Here is a 20,078-nt window from a genome sequence, read left to right on the forward strand (position 1 = left end):
GGGGACTCAAGGCCCCCTGGGAGGATATGTTCACTAGAACCTCTCACCAAAAAGATAAAGCAAAAAAATCCCATCTCCATATACATATAGACAATTCTGAGGTACAACTTCAAGGGATCCAGTTAGTGGAACCATGTGTCAGAATTTTAAGTATCCCTAAGATAGAAATCAAATAATCATAATAATGTCTTTATGGTGGAGACTACATATCTGTTTCTCCTCTTCCACCATTGTCTCCCCAGTGCTTGGACACACACCTTATTGGCATGTAGTTAGGGAATGATTGGGGAAATGTACATGTATGTATATGCATGTGTGCATATGTGTATGCATTATATGTTGGTGGTATGTGTGTGTGGTGTAGGTGTGTGTGTGTTTGTATTATCCATACATGAATTTCTGTGTTTAGCAGTTACAGTGCAGTGATAAAGCACTCTCTATGATGGGAAGAAGCAAAGAGTATCTCCTGGCTCATAAATGTTTCACTCACTAAGGAGCTAGACAAGGATAATCCCACTGTTGAGTATTCTGCTTGCCTCACTCCCTTTTGCAAGTTAATTTTGGTAACGTGTCAGATTTTCCTCTGGCTCAGTGTGATTAGCTGGGAAAATACAGATTGCATCAACAATTTGATCTCCCTGGATACAATTTGGTGTCCTGTCTATTTCAATCCCAGACTGGGTCACACCTGCTGGGTATATATATTTTTAAACTAATTTGTCTCTATATGCTTTCTGATCAAGAGCAAGGCAAAAAGGTGAAATTGCTCTTTCATATCTATTTTATTAGCATGTCCTTCAGATGTTCCTTATCCTTTGAGTATAAAGGGAAAGAACTCTAAGCACTGTGCTAAATTCTTTGCATTTACTTGGTAATTAATTCATTTTTAAAAATATTTCCAAAATGAACTGTGACATACTTCCAGAAAATGGACAAATAATTGTGAATAACTCTATAAATTATCACAAGCTATCATCCAGATTAAAAAAAAATAGAATATTATTGCTACACACCTACCTCCCCCCAAGAAACCCTCTATGTAGTCTCCTATACTGTTGGAGTCCAGTATATCAGTCTTATCCTTTATGGATAGTGCTTTTGGAGTCTTATTTCAACAACTTTGAGTCTACTCAAAGATTATGAAGGTATGTATTCTCCTGTTTTATATTTTAGAAGCCTTATATTTTACCTTTATATTTAGAATTATAAATACATCTGACATTTATTTCATGTATGGTGTGAGGTAAGAGGTCAAAAATTAATTTTTCATGAGGATATCTGAAAAGACCTTCCATTCCTCAGTGCTTGTGTCTTAAATCAGTTGTCTGCATACGTGTGAATTTGTTCCTAGACTTTCTATTCTGTTCCATTCATGTACTTATCTCTTCTGGGTCAGTGCCAGTCTCTTAATTACCACAGGTTTATAATAAGGCCTAATATCTAGTGATTAAACAAGCTTATATTGGCTATCTTGGCCCTTTGCATTTCCATACAAATATTCGAATCCTTTCATCTGTTTTAATAACAGCAACAACAATGAAACAATGGAATTTTGATTGGGATTACTTTGAATCTGTAGGCCAATTTGTGGATAACTGACATGTTTACAATATAATGTCTTCCAGTGTATGATCATGGGAATATGCTTCCACTTATTTAGGTTTTATATAGTTTATCCCAATATCTTATAGTGTGTGTGTGTGTGTGTGTGTGTGTGTGTGTGTAGCGATCTTACACACATTTCAGTGGATTTATTCCTAGGTATATGGTTTTTTTATTTTGTTAAATTTTTTAATGTTTATTATTTTTGAGAGAGAGAGACAGAGACTGAGAGCAAGCAGGGAAGGGGCAGAGAGAGAGGGAGACACAGAATCGGAAGCAGGCTCCAGGCTCTGAGCTGCCAGCCCAGAGCCTGATGTGGGGCTCGAACTCATAGACTGTGAAATCATGACCAGAGCTGAAGTCCACTGCTTAACCATTTGAGCCATCCAGGCGCCCCGGTATATGATTTCTTTTTTAAATCTTATTTACTTTTGATTTTCATTGTGTTTCATTCATTTTTTTGGTGCTCATAGAGATAAAAATAATTTCATATGTTGATCTTGACGCCAGCAGCCTTTACAGATTTACTTACTCATTTAAGAATTTATAGTTTTTTTTTTTAATTTTGTCTACATATAAAGTATTATCTCCTGTAAATAACTGTTTATTCCTTTCCAATCCTTGGCAGTTATCAATAAAGCTTCTGTAAACATCTGTGTGTGCAGGTTTTGTGTGGACATAATTTTCAGCTCATTTGAGTAAATACCAAGGATTGTATAACAGTCTGTTTAGTTTTGTAAGAAACCACCAATTCGTCTTCCAAAGGGGTTGTATCATTTTGTATTCCTTTGCTAATGAAAGAGAGTTTGTGTTGCTCCATATCCTTGTCAGCACTTGGTATTATCAGTGTTCTGGATTTTCATAATTCTAATAGGTGTGTGGTAGTATCTCACTGCTGTTTTAATTTGCCATTTGCTGATGATATATGATATTGAACCACTTTTCATATGCTCACTTAGCATTTGTACATCTTTTGTGAAGTGTCTATTCAGGTTTTTTGTCCACTGCTTAATAGAGTTGCTCGTTTTCTTTTGTTGAGTTACAGACTCTAAATATTTTTGATAGCAGTCCTTTATCTGATATGTCTTTTACAGATATTGTAAAATGTTTGTAAGATATTTTTGTAAGATATTTTCTGTCAGTCTGTTTTGTCTTCTCATTCTCTGGAAGAATTCAATTGATTTTAGATATCAAAGGACCTCGCATTTTGCAATTTACCCAGTTTGATCATGTTATATTAATACATGCAAATGCACATATACGTATACACAGTATTTGTTAATACTTTATGAATTTTAATCTTTGTTTAATGAGAAAAATTGTCCTGCAATTTTTATTTCTTATAATGCTCTTGTCAAATGTAATACCAAATTTTGCTAGCCTCAAAAAAGAAGCTGGGAAATTTTTCCTTTTTTTTTTTTTTTTTTTTTTCTTTATTTTCTGGAAGACTTGATTTAACATTGGTGTTCTTTCTTTCTTAAGTGTTTGGAAACATTCATGGCTAAAACCATCTAAACCTGGAGTTTTCTTTGGGAGAAAGCTTCTAATTACAGATTTATTTTCTTTAAAATCTAAGACTATTCTATTTTTTATTATGTCTCTTTTGGTAAGCTGAGTTTTTAAAAAAAATTTAGGATATGTGCTGCTGAAGTAAGCCTTAAATTTTTTTTAATTGGATTTAAATGTCAAATGTATTTACATAAAATTATTCATAGATCCCTCTTACCTATTTCTTTCTTTTTTTAAATGTGAAATTTATTGTCAAATTGGTTTCCATTACCTATTTTTTTCTAAGCACTGTATCAAGGCCCTCTTTTTATTTCTGATATTGTCATTTGGTACCTTCTCTCTTTTTCTCTTGAAAAGTTTAACCTTTACCCTCACCTGAGAATTGTTCATTTTAGAAGTCCTCTTAAAAAACAAATTTGTCTTTGTTGATTACTTTAGTATATATTTCATTTGTTTTATTATTTTGCTCTTTTCTACTTACTGTTTTCTTCATTCCAGCTTATTAGGTTTTACTTGCTGTTCCTTACTTTCTTAAGATGGATAATTTCACCATTAGTTTTTAGTCTTTCTTCTTTTCTAATACACATGTTCCTCTAAGCTTGACTTTAGCTCTATCCTACAAGTGTTTGTTTGTTTGTTTTCTCTTATAGTCATTCAGTTCAAGATCTGTTCTAATTTCCATTGTGATTCTTTTTTTTTTTTTTTTTTTTTTTACCCTTGAGTTATTTGAAGTACTTGGCTTAATTTCTAAGCACTTACACATTTCCAGTTAACTTGAGCAAATAATTCCTAGGTAATTCTGGCCTGGGTAGGTAATAAATTCTGCATAATTTCATTCTTTTTAAATTTGTTGACATTTGCTTTATATCCTGGCCTGTGTTTGAGTGAATGTTTTGTGTTGCTCAATATCTGCAGTTTTTATGTGTAATATTCTTCATTTGTTTATTTGCATTTTATGATCAGATTTCTTAATCATACTGTTCATATCTTTGCTATAACTGCTGATTTTTGTCATCTGCTGCTTTCACTTACTGAGAGACTTGTTGAAACTTCCCATTATGATTGTGAATTTCTCCTTTTTACCTGCTTTAGTTCTGTCAGTTTTGCTGCATGTATTTTTTTAAGATAGACCTACATATAGATATATAGATATGTAGATTTACATAATTTAAAATTTTTTACATCTTATTGAACAGCTGACTTCTTTATCAGTATAAAACTTTCCCCCTTTATTTTTAGTAATGCTCCATGGTAACATCTAATTTACTTGATATTTGTATATATACACCCTCTCTTATGGCTAATCCTTTTGTTAAATACTTCTTCCATTCCTTCACTCTCAGATTCCCTGAATTCTTATATTTAATGTATCTTGTAAGCTGCATATTCTTAATCCATTGTGAAATCTTTCCTTTTAATTGAGATGCACAGGGTTGACCTCTTAATTTACATGTAACATAGGTTCCTTCTGACCCATCCTCTCTTTTCTTAATCATCTCTTCTGTTGTGTCTAATCTTTTGCTAAATACATCAGTTAAATTCTAGGTTTAAATTATTGTATGTTTCAGCTGTGAATTTTCATCTGATTCTGTTGTATAGTTTTCAGTGCTTTGCTACATTTCTCTATTTTGTCCTCTAACATCCTTTAAATAAATGTGATTAATATGTTCAAGTCCATGGCTAATACCTCCAATATCTGGATCTCTGGTAGCTCTGTATCTTTTATTTATTCTTCTGGATTTTTTTTGGCATTTGATCTTGTCTCTTGGTATGCCACATGATATTTCATAGAGGACCTGACACTGAGTGCAAAACTTATGGAGGTAATTTGAGGCTCTGAATAGTGTTTTTTCCCTCCAGAGAGGATTTATTTTGTTTCTGGGAGGCAATTAGGGTGGGGAAAAACCACCTCAATGCAGTTCATGATGGAGTGAATGGGAAGCTGGGACTTTGAGAGGTCAGATCTATTTCCACTCACCTCTCCCCCTGTGATATAATTCTTCAGAGTCCCAGTTGAGGGTCTGGAATGTCTGCTTGGGCCTCTATTCCTTGGCATACCTTAAAACTAATTTTGTAACCCAAGACCTGTAAGACTATTTGAAGTTTGGTTCAGCTTCTCAGCCTCTTCATTGCAGTTTAAGAATTGAGAATTGCCTCAAGGGAAGAAGTGGCACTGGGTTTAGGGATATGTCTTTGTACTTAGATTCTCTCTACTTCCTTTGTCTCCAGGATCCTATCCTTCATTTTCCCACTGTCTCACTGGCTCTCCAAGGGCTTAAAAAATTCCTATAAATACTTTTTTCGGCATTACTAGTTTTTCTCAGTGAGAAATATTAGTCTATAACCAGTTAGTATATCTCACTCATCAAATTATTTATTCACACTTTACAGACCTTGAATTCAAGCTAAATAATCAAGATCACACACACACAGACAAGAAAGCTAGCTTCACTACATTCTCTCCTCAGTCTGTCTAATCATAAAGCTAAGTCTCTTTCTATTCAGGCCCCTATTTCAAGTCTGTCTCTTGGGTGGTTGTCAGAGAAATCCTGATAACAAAGTATTAACTCTTAAGGTGAAAGTCTTTCTAAGGAATGCCTGCATTTTATTAATAGAGCTGTTCTAAAGTCTAGCAGCCTTTGACAGAAATATCCAGAGTGGGAAGAATAGAAATGGTGAAGTTGCTGTACTTTGCTTGACTCTCAGTAATGCCATAGGGCATCCACTGGCACCATAGCCAACTTTGCCCTTGGCTCTCCCCTCTCCATCTGAATTTCTTGTTATTTCCAGTGCATTTAAAATAAGTTTCCCCTTCATATGAAAAGAGGTTTGCCCTTAAAAGCCTCTGCAAAAAATAGAAAAATTTAACCATGTATTTGTCAATAGCTCGGCAAATTCAGTCTTTTCAGAAAGTGACAACCTGTTTTATCTAATAATGGTCCATAGGAATAAAGAAGTAAATATTTTCCATGTCCTGCTATAAAGCAAGTACAAAAAAAAACCCCCAAAACTCTATTAAAATGAGGAATTTAAAGAATGTAAAATTGAGCCATTTGTTAGCTGTTTGACCTAGAAAAACACATTTAACTTCTCTTAGCCTCGATCTTTTCACCAACAAAATGGGGATGACAATGATATTCACTTCATAAGGATGTCAGCAGGATTATATGAAATAATACATGTGATTATTAATTGAGTGATTTTTTTCTGTATTTCAGAAAGAGTTTGAAAAAAATTATTATTTAAAAATTAATGATACGAAATTCTTTTTAAAGTGAAAGGCATTGTTGAAAACTTTTGCTTCTGCTATCTTTTTTACTTAAATCAAAATCTCATGCCCTAACTTGACTAGAAATGTTGTTCCCATTGCTCCAGTATCTGCTTTTCTTAAATTGTGGGCCCTAATCGACTGAGGATGTATTGCTGGAAACCAACTACTAGAAGTCACTTTCCCAGATATAAAATATGAGGCCCCAAGAAGTGAAGGAGTGTGCATAAGACCAGTATACTTCTAGGCTAGGAGGAAGTACGTTACAGAGTCTACCTTGCTTCCAAAAAAGGAAGAATTATTTTCTTCTCCAGACTGTGTTCTCCAGCCCTCTGGATGACTGTGAGAACAGGTATGTGGAGCAGATAACCACATGGGTTTCTTTGTGATCCCAGTTCCTGATACACCTTCTACATGGTATTCTCTTCTGGTCTTTAATAACTCCCTCCTACATTACATTACTTTCTACCATTACAGCTTTCTTTTATGTTTTCTGAGACGGTATCAATGACTCTGGATGGACAAGGACTTTCTGATGAAAGTGAGTTTTGAAATTGAAAATACAAATGGTTTTCATATTTGAGAGTCTGGTCTGGTGACACCAGATAGTAGTCATATCTTATGTTTGTTTGTAGAGGGTTTTGCTCATCATGGTCCATGTTTACTTACATCATTGACCTGCAAAACAGTTTAAAATGGGTTATGACTGAAACAGTAGCATTAACTGCCATTTACTAAGTGTGTTTTGTTTATAAAGAGCCTTCACTTTCATTTCTCATTATGTAATTTTCATACTACTCTTTTAAAGTGGACAATATTATTACCATTTTAAAGAAGGGCAGTTGAGGCTCAGAAGGCAAACAATTTGCTCAAGATCATGAAGCCAATAAATTATATGGCCAGATTTTCAAAGCAGTTTGTTTATTAGGCAATGCCATAGTCTTTTCACAATACCTTAATGTCTCTCCCAAGTACTTTATCCAACATATAAAGAGAGATTTTTGCCTTTGATAAGAAGCTATGGCATGTATTATGGTTGGTCAAGTCAAGAGTAGATGTTTAATCTCTTAAACCTTAGCCAACTCTCTTTCTACTGACCATACAATTTTATCTCAGTTAGTAAGTCAACTTTTGGAAATGGGTACTTTGTGAACTTCCCTATTGCAGAAATGCATTTGAAATGCTGGAGGTGGAAATGGAATGCATAAGACCATCTCATCCAAAATAGCCAATCTAAAATTCTAATGTCTAAAGATTTACTATTTCTACTATACATGGATCATCATCAAATTTCTTAATGTCAACATCTTATTATGCACAATTTAATTTCCAATTCAGAAAAAAAAGTCTGAATCTCTTTGTGGCTTTGTTAACAATGTCACCATTATTTTTGAGCCATTAGTGTCAGAAATTGAGGAATTTGCGTTACAGGAGTATTCAGTAAGAGAGAATTTGCACAATCTCAATTTCTCGTTCTACTCTGTGCTTCTTGTGGTGGAGCCAAAGTACTCATATTACAAGACCAAGGCAGTTTCTAGAGCTTAGAAGCCTTTAGTTATTTATCCTCCTTTATTGAATTAGTTCTCTGCTGAGGGAGAGATAATCTAGGAGCCATCCTTTGTTGGATTATTGTGATGCTTTTAATGTCTCTGTAAGTCCTCTTTATAAGCTCATAAGTCCCTCTGGAAGTAGAACATGTGTCCAGGGCTGAAGCTCAGATGCTGTTGCAAACCCATCTGTGGAGGTTGACTTGATTTTGACTTCATGATGACTCATCAAAGACCTATCTACCTCAGTTTTCCATCTGAGCCCACGTTAACTGTGGCAAGACTGGAAGACTTCTCTGGAAAACCCAGAGACATGGCCTGGATTTCGCTCCTTGTTGCTCCTTTCTTGTAAAATTGACATTAGAGTTCCTCATTCAGGCCTCAAAATATGAGATGCACTTAGGGTGAATGGGGTTGACAAATGGGCCAAGTATGCAAAGAAGAGAAGGACTGACCAGCTGTGTATCTCAGCAATACATGAAGCTTCTGACATGAGTCTGATGGTGAATACTTTAATAACCTGATATGTCTGAACAAAGAAACCAACTCAGGAGCACTAAATCTTAGCAAGATAAGCCTCTGCCAGTGAGACCAAGAGAAAGAAAGTGGTAAGGATCTGAGAAGGGTTAATTGAGGGTGAGGGGAAGCTTTACTCTGTTATCAAATTGACCCATTTGTATCCCTTTACCTTTCTCCCTTGAGTCGTTCTCATTTCACTTGCTAGGAAATGGACCGAAACCTGGTGTTAGATGGGGGAGTAAGCAAGACAATTACACACACACACACACACACACACACACACACACACACACTCTCTCTCTCTCACTCACTCACTCTACAGGGGCATGTCATCTCCCTTCCCTGAAATCTGAGGACTCCATTAACTAGTTCTTTCATTCTCTGTGACAGCCAAAAAGTAAAAATGTGGGAGTTCAAAAAAAAAAAAAAAAAAAAAGAGTTACAGCCTCCGAGCCGAAGTTGCATTATTTTTTCAAAGAACCATGATGTCATGGACTTACCTCACCTTTAGTGCAGCCAAGCGAATAATGTGTACTGAGCTTTCTATCATGTACCATTATAATTAGCTCTGTCAGGTCTTAGCCCTGCAACCCTCATGCAGATAATATGATAATATGTCTTCATAACCAAGTGACCTTACATGCACAATATTTCTCCCCTTATGAAGATTGCATGTCAATAAAGTAATTGAGTCTCAGAGGCTGCAGCGAGGGAAGATTTAGATGATTGGACGTGCAGAGCAGTGATGTATGACCATTATTATTCCTCTTGTCAGGGAGGCGCGTACAAGCGAGGATGGCCAGAAGATGACAGGGATGACGGGTTGCGTTTCATTAAAAAAAATATTGCTGTTAATCACCACTCTATTCTTTTCAAAGTCACTGAGGAAAGAAACTCTTTTTTCATTTGAGCTTGTGATGAACGTGCAAAATGGGAACACATCGTAGGGTTTCCAGCCTCAGTCCCTCACAGACTGTCTTTCCTCCCTTGTTCAGAGGCTAAATTCAGATCTTAATGAATAGATGGGCAATGGGAGCTTGGATGGGGCCACCCGACTTCCCTGCTGTAGGGCTCCTTGGGTTTCCATCTGCAGAAGGAGTGCCTGCTGGGATGGAAGTGCACTTCCTCTCTTCTTGGCATTGAGGGAAGCATGCTCACGGGCTCTATAAAAAGAAAGCAAATGTGAGAGAACCAAATCGGAGACAACTATTTTTACTTGAATTAATTTGTTTGGACAGTTTTAACACTTGGAACACTTATATTTCCATACTTTATAAAAGCAAACATGCTGTTTCTCTAGCTGTAAATTTATCTTATGATATCATAACAGCTGGAAACTTGTAGCCTGGTAGGATTTTGTTTCATATTTAAACAGCTTGAGAAATATGTCGGAAACAAGGTATATTTCCCCCTATCTCTGTGTGTTTCCCTATCTCCTCTTGTTTTTGGCTATCCTCGGAGTGTTGGCAGTATCACTTGGAGGGTATCAAGGCTCCAAGATTTCTACTAGCTAGGCATTGTTAATTTCTGCTCCCTTGCAAACATCTTTCCTATAAATGCTGAGAACATGCTATAAATGCTAAGGAGGTTCTTCCAGCGGTGTTGGAGAATCTTTCCAAGAGGAAAGAAAGCTAATAGCAAAAGCATCTTTTGTTGGCAAAGGGGCTTCTGTAGTCTTTAAATCTTCATTCATAAGTAATTGACTAAGATCTAACAGCCTTGAAGGAAAAGGAGCTGATGGTATCACTTTTTAGTCATAGTATTAGCCTTATGATTTATGGTGTAAAATTAGCCACTGCATCCTCTCATTACGGGCGCTGAGTGATTTCTCCAGGCCAGCAGGAGAGAATAGTATAGAAGTGAGAGCTGGGTTTGTGTGTCTCATTGAGCCCAGCCATTTCCTCCTGAAAATCCATGGTGAATGCTTTGGGGGAAGGGGATGTTATTTTTCCTTCATTTTCTCTACCCTGTAAAAGACAAGACCCAACATAAATAAATAACTTGAAGGAGCTTGAATGTTCAGAGGAAATGTTAACCCATGGATGACCCAAAGTGGCAGTATAGAATATAGTTTCAGATGGGGTCAGTAAGTGATTCCAGCCTCCTAATTGTCCCACAACACCCACTCCTCCCATCTCCCCACAAATCCAAGGCCAAAGCCTTCTGATGTTTTTTCCATTGAATAGTATCTGGAGTAGAGATTATATTCATTTCCCAATTTGGACAGGTTTTCCCTAATGAATTCAAAACCCCCTAATAGATTTCAGGGGCACTAGGAAAACTGATGATTTCAAGCTCATACTCCCTGTTCATATGCTGACATTGAAATTTTACAAATGGATCTTCATCTCTTTAGTTCAAAGCTTTAGTTGCTTGTAAACAACAACAACCCTCCGTGGGAAAACAGATTAACCAGTTACCAGTTATCAATTATTTACATTTGGGTGAGAAAAAAAAATATTTTCTGAATATTGTAAGAAGAGCAACATAATAAGCAACATAATAACCAGGTGTCTTGGAGGGTAAATTTACAGGTGTAAGATGAGATAATATGGAATCATATATGTTTAAAAGACCTATAATTGTGAGCTTTATGCCATTAAGAAACACTTTTGTTGACGTTAGAGTTTGCTTGGGCCCTACCAGAGCTTAATTCTCTCCTCTCTCCTCATCAGCCTTCTTTCTTGGATGACAGTAGTGTTAGGAGCATTGACTTCAGACAGTGTATGAATTCAAATCCCAGTTCTTCCACTTACTACCTCTGAGACTTAGAAGCATGTTTAACCTTCTGTGGCTTAGTTTTCTCATTTTTTAAAAGGGGGAATAATAGTGCATTCCTTTAGGGTGGTTGTAAATGGAGCATTCTTAGAATAGTACATAGAAAAGCAATATAAATGTTATCTATTACTGTTACCATCCCCAGTTAATGACTGGTGATAGATAGTTGAGAGTTATTCCTGGGCCAAAAATTCCCCAAAATGAAAAGAAAAAAAAATCTTAATCCTCATTTCCAGGACACTTGAATAAAATGAGAATCTCTTGACTCAAGGAAAATGACATTTAATCACTGGCTATGTAGTCCTCTTAACCCTCTCTCTGCTGCCTCCCCCTTTTGGGTCCCTTACCTTTGCCAATGGAATCAAAGCCGGTCTCAAGGGTTTTTCTCTGATCCAGAAGTGTTTTATTAATTTAATTATTATATGATACACTTTATTTTGGGGGGAAATTTTTCATTGTAGTGTTGGTCATGATGATGATAAAAAATAATAGATGCTAAGTATATCAAATATGTTAGGAAATATTTCCTCTATGTAATTTCTTTTCATAAAACATGAGTCTAGGCTGATTGTTTTCAAACTTCCTCCCTCTTCCTATTTTAAGTCCAATATGTGTAAAAATACAACTAAGCTATCCAAACTGCCATGGGAGTGGGTCTGGCTCCCTGCTTACATTTCTTCCTTTACCTTTTCTATCTCCCCCACAGACTTCCACAGAGCTCTGGGGCCACTGATGACAAAGAGAAAACATAAAAGGGGAAAGAGAAGATAATTCTAACAGGGTACAAATCCTCATCCCCTCCCTTCAACTTCCCTGTCTCCCGTGCCTTGCCCAGAACATTTGCACTAGAAGAAAACTGAGAAATTACCTGCCTTATGGTTTTCACTCTGAGCTATGTATGGAAAGCTATGCCAACATTCCAAAGAAATGTGGCAGCAGTTTAAGAGGGTCACACAGGTGACCCAGCAGGGGTGAGCTCCCAAGCCTTAGCTATCTCAATTCCATTTTTTTTTAATTTTATATACTGGGGTCTAATGGAAAATATCATTTAATGAAAATTTTTATTGCTACTGTACCAATAACAAAAGGTTTTAAGATAGTGGTCTAGCTTGTCTTGTTCGTTGTAATGAAGGTAGGCTTGTCATTTGCCCATGGTTACTACTGGTCAGTCACAGACTGACTTAAAATTCCTCTTTGGAATCTTAGCCATTTCCACTGTTGTGCCTTTGTGGGGGCTTCCAGGGGCTAAAGACCCTCCCTTCTCCTCCATGCCTTAGATGGTCTCCTGAGTGATTATAACACTAACACGTGGTTGCTGTGGCAGTTTAGCACCTATGTCTAAACTGTACACCACAGTACAGCTCTGACCATAGTCCCAGAGGCCGAGAAGGAAGAAACAAGATGAATGAGGTGCTAGGGGAATAGAAGTGGGAGGGAGGGACAGAAGTTGAGCCACATTAAACTCAAAAGTGCAGGTGAAGAATCCACTGTAATTTTGCCCTTGGCCTTCAGGGCCTTGGCCATCGAAGGAAGATTGAGATCTCCCAGCTCGATGGAGCTCTGACATGAGTGATCTGGCCATTCTATCAGTGGGGCCTGGACTCTTGCTAACAGGTATCATTGTTGATGGGCACCCCTGCCTGGAGCTGCCAGCACAGCAGCTTGGATCCCTTGTTCTTTATTTCCATCCTCTCTCCCTGTTTTCTGTCACTGTGTCATGTCAAATCATTGTCAGGTGGCAGACACTGCACCCCCAAGTACAAAGGTATCAGGTTTCAGGACACAGGCTGAAATGAATATAATAATGGGAGCCAGAACTAGGCACAGACCACTTATCAGGCAAGGAAACAGCTAATAAGTGTTGTTAGAGGTTTCCATAGGGGAGGCTCTGGAGTACATTTCCTGGACAGGCAGGTGTAGCACAGCCTGTCCCGGGGTCCAGTTACAGACAGGCTTGTGCGATTAGTATTGATGCCTGTCACTTTGTGGCTGCCAGGCTGTTGATTCTGTGAAAGACCAAAGGCTCTGGTTATCTGGTAATCAACACTGCTCTCAAGAACAGCGCTGGGGAAATTGGGGGAACAGAAATAGCCTTTCCTGAGGAGTGACCGAGGCAATGGATCATGTTGCTGGCTTGTGTTTTCCTTTGGCTTGACCCTGAGAGTACTCCAGCCTTTTCTTTACCTGCACCACCAGGTACCCTTCCTCATTTGTCATGGAGTCAAATTCTCACTTGCTTAGAGTGAGCCAGTCCACACTCCCTATCCTGTGCTAAACACAGATGTAACTAGCATGGCTTGGGACACGATATAGGAAATAGAATGTTTTTTGCATATTGAGGCAGGAATTCAATTCCTTACCTGTGACAGACTCCCAAATCCAAATGTATGGTTGATGCTTAAGTCTATTATTATCCCCACTCTACCTCACCTGTGCGAAACATATTTTAAGTTTCAAAACATAAAAATTAAAATTCTAAAGGATTAGTAACAGAAGAATAAAAAATGTAATTGATTTCCTTACATAATTTATTTTGTTGCTCTTTGTTGCCTTCTCTGCCCATTTTCTCTTTCCTCATTCCAGAACTTTAATATCTTATTTCTTCAAAGCATCAGTGTCCTGATTATAATGAACTTTGAACAGACAGATCCAACCTGCTCTCTCAAAAAGACTGAACTCCTGGGCTTTGTTATAGTTCTAAGCTCTCTCTCTTGACCCCTTCTCTTGGTTCCATTTTCTTCTCCTCTTTCTCTCTCCTCCTCCCCAACAAAAACTGGAAAAAGAAGAAGCATGATTGCTTTTTTTCTGTTTTATTTAAGGTACAAATAGTAAGTGAGGTTGCACACACAGACTCTTTCACAAAGTACATATCACCACTTTGTTTATCAATCCATCCATCCATCGATCCATCCATCCAGTAAACTCTATTGAACATTCCTCATCAGTCAGACTGGCTAGATATTGAGGAAATAGCAGTGAATAAGATGATATCTCATCTTCAAAGAGCATTCCAGTAGAAGAAAGAGACAACTAATATTGGGTGCTAAGTGATATGTGAAAAGTGATATAGATGAATGTAGCGTGTGTGTGTGTGTGTGTATGTGTGTGTATAAATGTGCATACACAAATGCATGCCTATGCCAACATGTACACACACACACACACACACACACACACAAGCACAACTGCCACCCACCTTGAAGTATCTGCTTGACTTTTGGGTTTTCCATTCATTTATGGATTAATTAGCAAATCTTTATTACCTGCTAATAGCCAGGCATTGTGTTAAACTTGGGTGTATAAAGCAAAATAAGACATTAACACTTTTTGTTCTTAATCTTTTCATGGAAAGCAATGGGATGGAATGGCCCCACCCAGATTTTTTGCCCATGGACTGGCCCACTCTCTGGTCCTCCATTTAATTTTATAGGTGAATTAAGAATCATTTATGTTATACATTTGTTCCCAGTTTCTCAAGGAAAGGAAGGTATCATCAAATAGTCACTTGCAAAGGAATTTAGACACTATCTGGCTAGGGGCCCTCTTTCTGCAAGTGAGAACACTGAGATTCTGGTGGAGTTGAGGTGATTTCTCTAGGTCACATGGGAAGGCAGTGGAAGAACTACCTTGTAATGGCCTTTGGTCAGACTAAGAAAAATTTTCCCAAGTGTGATCTCCAGTCAGCCTGTTCCTAGGCCAGTCTCTTTTTTATGAGGTCATGGAAGCTGCACGAATTCACTCATGCCACTAGGGGATGACTCAGTGAGCTGTGTGACACTTCTCAGAGCAAAAGGGATGGACTGCCTGCAGAGAAGGGGCTAACAGACAACCCAAGACTCTGAGTCAGGAACAGTTAAATAGGTCAAGCACTTTACCTTCCTGCTTTTCAGAAAGGCTCCAACAAGAAAAAAATTCAGGGAGATTTAATGCCCAGGCCAGAAGCTGGTTACATTTTCAATGTCACGCTTCCTTCTGTTGGGAGGCTCTGCAGTGTTGCCTCAGCTTATCTTGTCTTTGGTGACTACTCTTCACACAAATTATCAGAGTGCTGTCTCCCCAGAGGGGTTGGTCCTTGGGGCATCAGTTCATCAGGGCATACCAGTTCTCAGAAGCTGTTAATCCAGAAGCAGAATTTTGAAATGAAATTTTCTCTCCTAGCTCCTTCTTAACACTCACCTTTCTGGCAAAAGCAATGGCAAAAACCAAGACTGACCTGGTAGTGAAAGGAAAGAGTATACTCCAGAGGGCTTGTTAAGCCCTGAGAGAAACTGGGTAGAGTAGGCAGATGCTTTGACTCCTGGGATGTTGCTCATTGCCCTAGTTTTTACTTTAATCCCATCTGTGGCCTCAGAAATAAGAGAAAGTAATACGCCTTGGTTATGCCAAAACATCCTATCAGTTCTGTATGCCGAGAAGAGCCGTGGATGTGTTGAGTCCCTACCTCTGTGGTTTCATACCACCTTGCAGTGTCTCTGATATTCTCACTTGGGAAGCAAGCGGGCTGTTGGGCGCAGTCCTAGAAGTCGTAAAATGGAGGCTAGTTTACATTTCCCGTAGCTGCTCAAGGACACAGAGGGAGAACGTTAATTAATACTGTGTTTAAGTGAAAAATAAGCTTGTGAAGTGGAGGCCCCATCGCTGTCAGGCTGTGAAGGGTGCGTGCTAGAAAAGTGAAGCCAGCTGTGTGGCCCCACCGATGACTCAGATCCCTGGGAGTTCGGAGAAGTGCAGGCAGTGCCACTGCAGGGCTGACACTTAACTCTGCTACTTCACCCTCTGTGTGTGTGTCCACATACCACCCGAGTGTACTAAGGTGGGGCAAGCGCTGTCCTTCCATTTTTGCTTCTTGCAATGCAAGCTGCTGAGTGCCAAGGACAAGACGCTGGCTTAGGAGTGGGCACCTGTGGCCATGCAGAGAAGAGTATGTGTTCAGGGAAGGAAAATATCCCTCCTGTGCTCTTTGCGCCCAGACAGACACTCACAGTTTCCAGGAATAAACAGGGACATGTCTAAACCTGTCTTGGATATTTACTCACTTTATCTTTGGCCATGGAATGTTGACAAATATTCAATATGGTTGAATGACCTTCTGTAGGTCAGAGCAGGCCCCATTCTGATTGAGTTTAGGAAACTCATAAATCTGGCCAAGCCTTCGATTTGTCAGGCGAATGGTGCTTTGTTAGCAGAGACTATAGCCAGAACCAGAGCCCATGTGGACCCGTGTTCTCTTTTTTTATGCATTCCTGAGCTGCCAGGTCCCCCTTCCCACCCCACCCAGGCCCGCAGTCCTCAAACTGGTGTCCCCCGGTTTGTGAACACATGTTCTCCTCTTTGTGGACAGAGCGTTTGGGTCAAGGCCTGTAGGTAGCAATGATGCAGACCCAGTGGTGTTTTAATCCTAGCCGTGGGCTCATTGCCTTGAACTTTCGCAATCAAAATAAAATAAGTAAATAAAACAGGACGAGTGAGAACAGCTGAAAGTGCTAGAAGGGATCTCAGCTTTAAATGTTGGACTGTGGGACTGGCCCAGGCTCAGCCTGTTGCATTCTTTTGCTCTAACAGCTTAGCAGACCCGATAACAAAGGATCCTTTTGCAGCTGTTTTTCTCTAAGTTGTAGAATTTTAGAGCAACAAAGGAAATTGGAGATTATCTTTACAGATGAGGAAGTTGATGTCCCAAGAAATTAAGTGATTTCTCCAAGGTTAAAGAGATACTGGTTGCCAGAGCCGAGATAAAAGTAAAGCTTCTTCTTCTGACAACTTCGCTGTTGTTATTTTCTCTTTCTGGTGGGTTTCACCCCATCTCATCTCCCAACCCGCCCCTGCACGATATGTTTATTGCTAGTCTGCTGTGCTCAAGAGTTCTGGGGAGATTTCTCTGGGTCCAGGAGTCTGAGTAAAATCATGACCCAGGAACTCAAGTGATGTACACCTGGTGAGGGAAACAGACATGCCAACAGGTATGCAGACATACCTGTTTTGTCACGCAGACAAAAAGATGAGAAGATAGCACACAGAATCTGGTGGCGTTAGCACCAAGCCTCTGTGTGACAGAAAGTGTGAGAGTAGAGGTAGCAGTGTAAACCTTTTGAGAAGGAGCCACAGGAAAAGCAGAATGCGTGCATTACCTCCCATCCTTACTTTAGAATGTTTGTTTGATGGAATTTCTACTAGGCCAGACCTCCGGACTGAGTCCCACTCCTACCACCAAAGTGAAGGAAGCTGATTATTCTATTACTTATTCTAGAACAACTCTCCACTAAGGGCTTTACCTGCTTACTTTATTTTATCCTCATTACAACCCTAAGGTGGGTTCCATCACTGATTTTCACATGAGGAAACTGAAGATCAAGGAAGCCAAGTGATTTGTCCAAAGTCACCCAACTAGTCAGAGGCAATGATCTCTTCTTAATGGGGTTTCACTTTCTGTTAGTGCAAAACAGTGATGTCCTTGTGATCATCTGTTTCCAAAGACATGATCAAAATGTACAACCACAGTGTACTTAGGCCTGGAGCTACTCTGTGTTGTCTGCATGTTTTGATCCAAGAATTTCCTTTCTTGAATAAGAATGGACACTTAGTGGGGCAGGGCCAGGTTGGGGCTTTCAAAGCAGTGCCACACCAAATGGGGCCCTAGAAGGCTTAGAGGACCTTTGTCAGAGGCTCTTTGCTCATTTTATGGTTGGTTGAGCTTTATGAGCCCAAAGAATCCATTATTTGTTTTATTTATTGCAGACCTAATGCACTAGGCTTCGTTTTTTTCTTCAAACTTACAATGCTTATTGCATAACAGAATTATTTTTCATTTTTCTCTTCTTTCAGAGCCTTGGAATCCTGTTAGGAAATTTCTAGTACAAGCATTTGGGGGAGATACCAGTACTCAGGTTGGGCATCTGGGAGAGATAGACAAGCTCTTATTACAGCATGGAGGATGGGGAGATTACCTGGGCAAGTATCATTTCAGGTTGTGGCAGAAAGAGATTAGCTCCAATTTATCGCCGCTCACATTTTCCTCTTTTCCCCCAGTTTTCTGAGTGTCATGGAAATGATATTTGTGAATCCCAGGGGCCTCTCACAGTGGTGTCAGTTTAGAGATCTTCCCAGATACATCTAAATGTGGACATAAAATGTAATGGGAAGAAATTGAAAAAATATCTGTTTCTTGATTCTTTATTACTGTGGAGTTAAGAAAGCTATTTCTCATGCTGTTTCACAAATTTGAATCCAAATGCATATGTTAATTTGTATTCAGATGGCTTTTGGATGATTCAAACATGAAGATATTTTTTAATAAAGTTTGTCAATTTCCTGGCAATTTATAGATATATATTCAGACAATGTATATGTGCACATTTGCCATATGTACATATACTGTATTGTCATCATCGAGCCCAACTGAACTATGATGGAAAGTTAAAAAGCAATAAATACAAAATGAATACTTTGTGTTGAACTCAGCTTTTGATTTTAACAATATAAAGATGAGTGACATTAATTTTTGGCTCCTTACTCCATTAATATTTTGCCAAAATTAAATTTGAGCGTGACAAAAACAAACATACAGATTTTTCTCCCGGTCTAATACCATCTCTGTGACACAAAAACAAACAGGTAGATTTCAGGCTGTAGAAGAAATTGCTGCAAACCCCAAAGAGAACGTTTTCAATTTCATGGAAAATTTTGTGAGGCAGGGGTGCTCAAAGAGAGCTGTGTGTGATATTTAAATGTGTGACATTAGCTTATTTCCTAATATTCCTAGTAATTTTACTAATTGGGGACAATTACATAGATTTGCCTGGGCTGTGGTTGACTGGGTTTGGGGTGCATCATTGTTCATGCATAATCTGTGCTTCTAATTCAGAAACACTGTTCTTCCTTTGCACTACTTCATTCTTAGCAGAGAAAGGGTCCAGATGAAAGATGTGTCCTAAGCCAATGAAAAAGAAAGATACAGCCTCTAAAGTTTAGAAGGAATTCAGTGAGCTCTATCTCATTCAAGTGGGTGTAAATCACAGGACTAACCCCTGAGCAACCTCTAGAGTAGAGACTCTTCTCACCTGAAAGACAGGAGGGTTAGATCTTTTTTTTTTTTTTTTTAAGATTTACTTATTTTTGAGAGAGAGAATACAAGTGGGTAAGGGGCAGAGAGAGAGGGGGACAGAAATAGGCAGGAACCATCCCCCCCCCCCCCCGCCACCCAAAACCCATGCGGGGCAGGGCTGGAACCCAGGAGCCATGAGATCATGACTTTAGCCGAAGTTGGATACTCCACAGGTGTCCCAAAGACAGGAGTGTTAGAACTGCTCACTCACTGGTCCTCACTGCGAATGCAGGCTCTCTAAGTGCTATGGCCTTCCTCAGCACACCTGAGAAGGGCCTGCAGCAATGACAGTAGCAATGACATCCCGCTGTGGTTGGTGCAGGAGTGTGGGTGGAGGAGGGTCTTTTGGGACTCTCTCCAAGTGCAAGTTTCCCCTCCGTCCAAAAGTAGAGCATTCCTATGAAGGCTTTTGCAAGCTAAAATAGCGTAAACCAAACAATCAGTCACCATTAATTTATATGGAAATTTTTGAGCATTCCCAGGCCCAAAAAGTAACTGTTTGGGGTTTTTCTGGTGTCTTAGGATATATCTAGCTAACAGATGCACAAAATAAATTGAAACGAAGCACAGCTGCGTACAACACGATTCAGAGCTATGGCAGCTTAATGCTGCGATGCAGAGTCTGGCTCCCCAGGAAGGAGTTTGGTGGTGCAGCTCTCACTACTCAGGGTGCACCTGCCTATATAAGGGCTTGCTTCAAAACGTCCAACACTATTTTCACTTTTCGCCTTTTTTCATAAAAACAAAAATCCTC

The 20,078-nt window shown here is 39.0% G+C and overlaps 1 protein-coding gene across 5 annotated transcripts in view; it reads left to right on the forward strand.

Moving 5' to 3' along the window:
• The window catches only part of LRMDA (leucine rich melanocyte differentiation associated), a 1,047,786-nt gene that overhangs the window by 918,553 nt on the left and 109,155 nt on the right, over positions 1-20,078 (forward strand). The gene's annotated exons all lie outside the window — the stretch shown is intronic.

The sequence above is a fragment of the Herpailurus yagouaroundi genome, unplaced genomic scaffold (assembly GCF_014898765.1).
Source record: "Herpailurus yagouaroundi ecotype Mexico unplaced genomic scaffold, PumYag 163, whole genome shotgun sequence".
Lineage (NCBI taxonomy): Eukaryota > Metazoa > Chordata > Mammalia > Carnivora > Felidae > Herpailurus > Herpailurus yagouaroundi.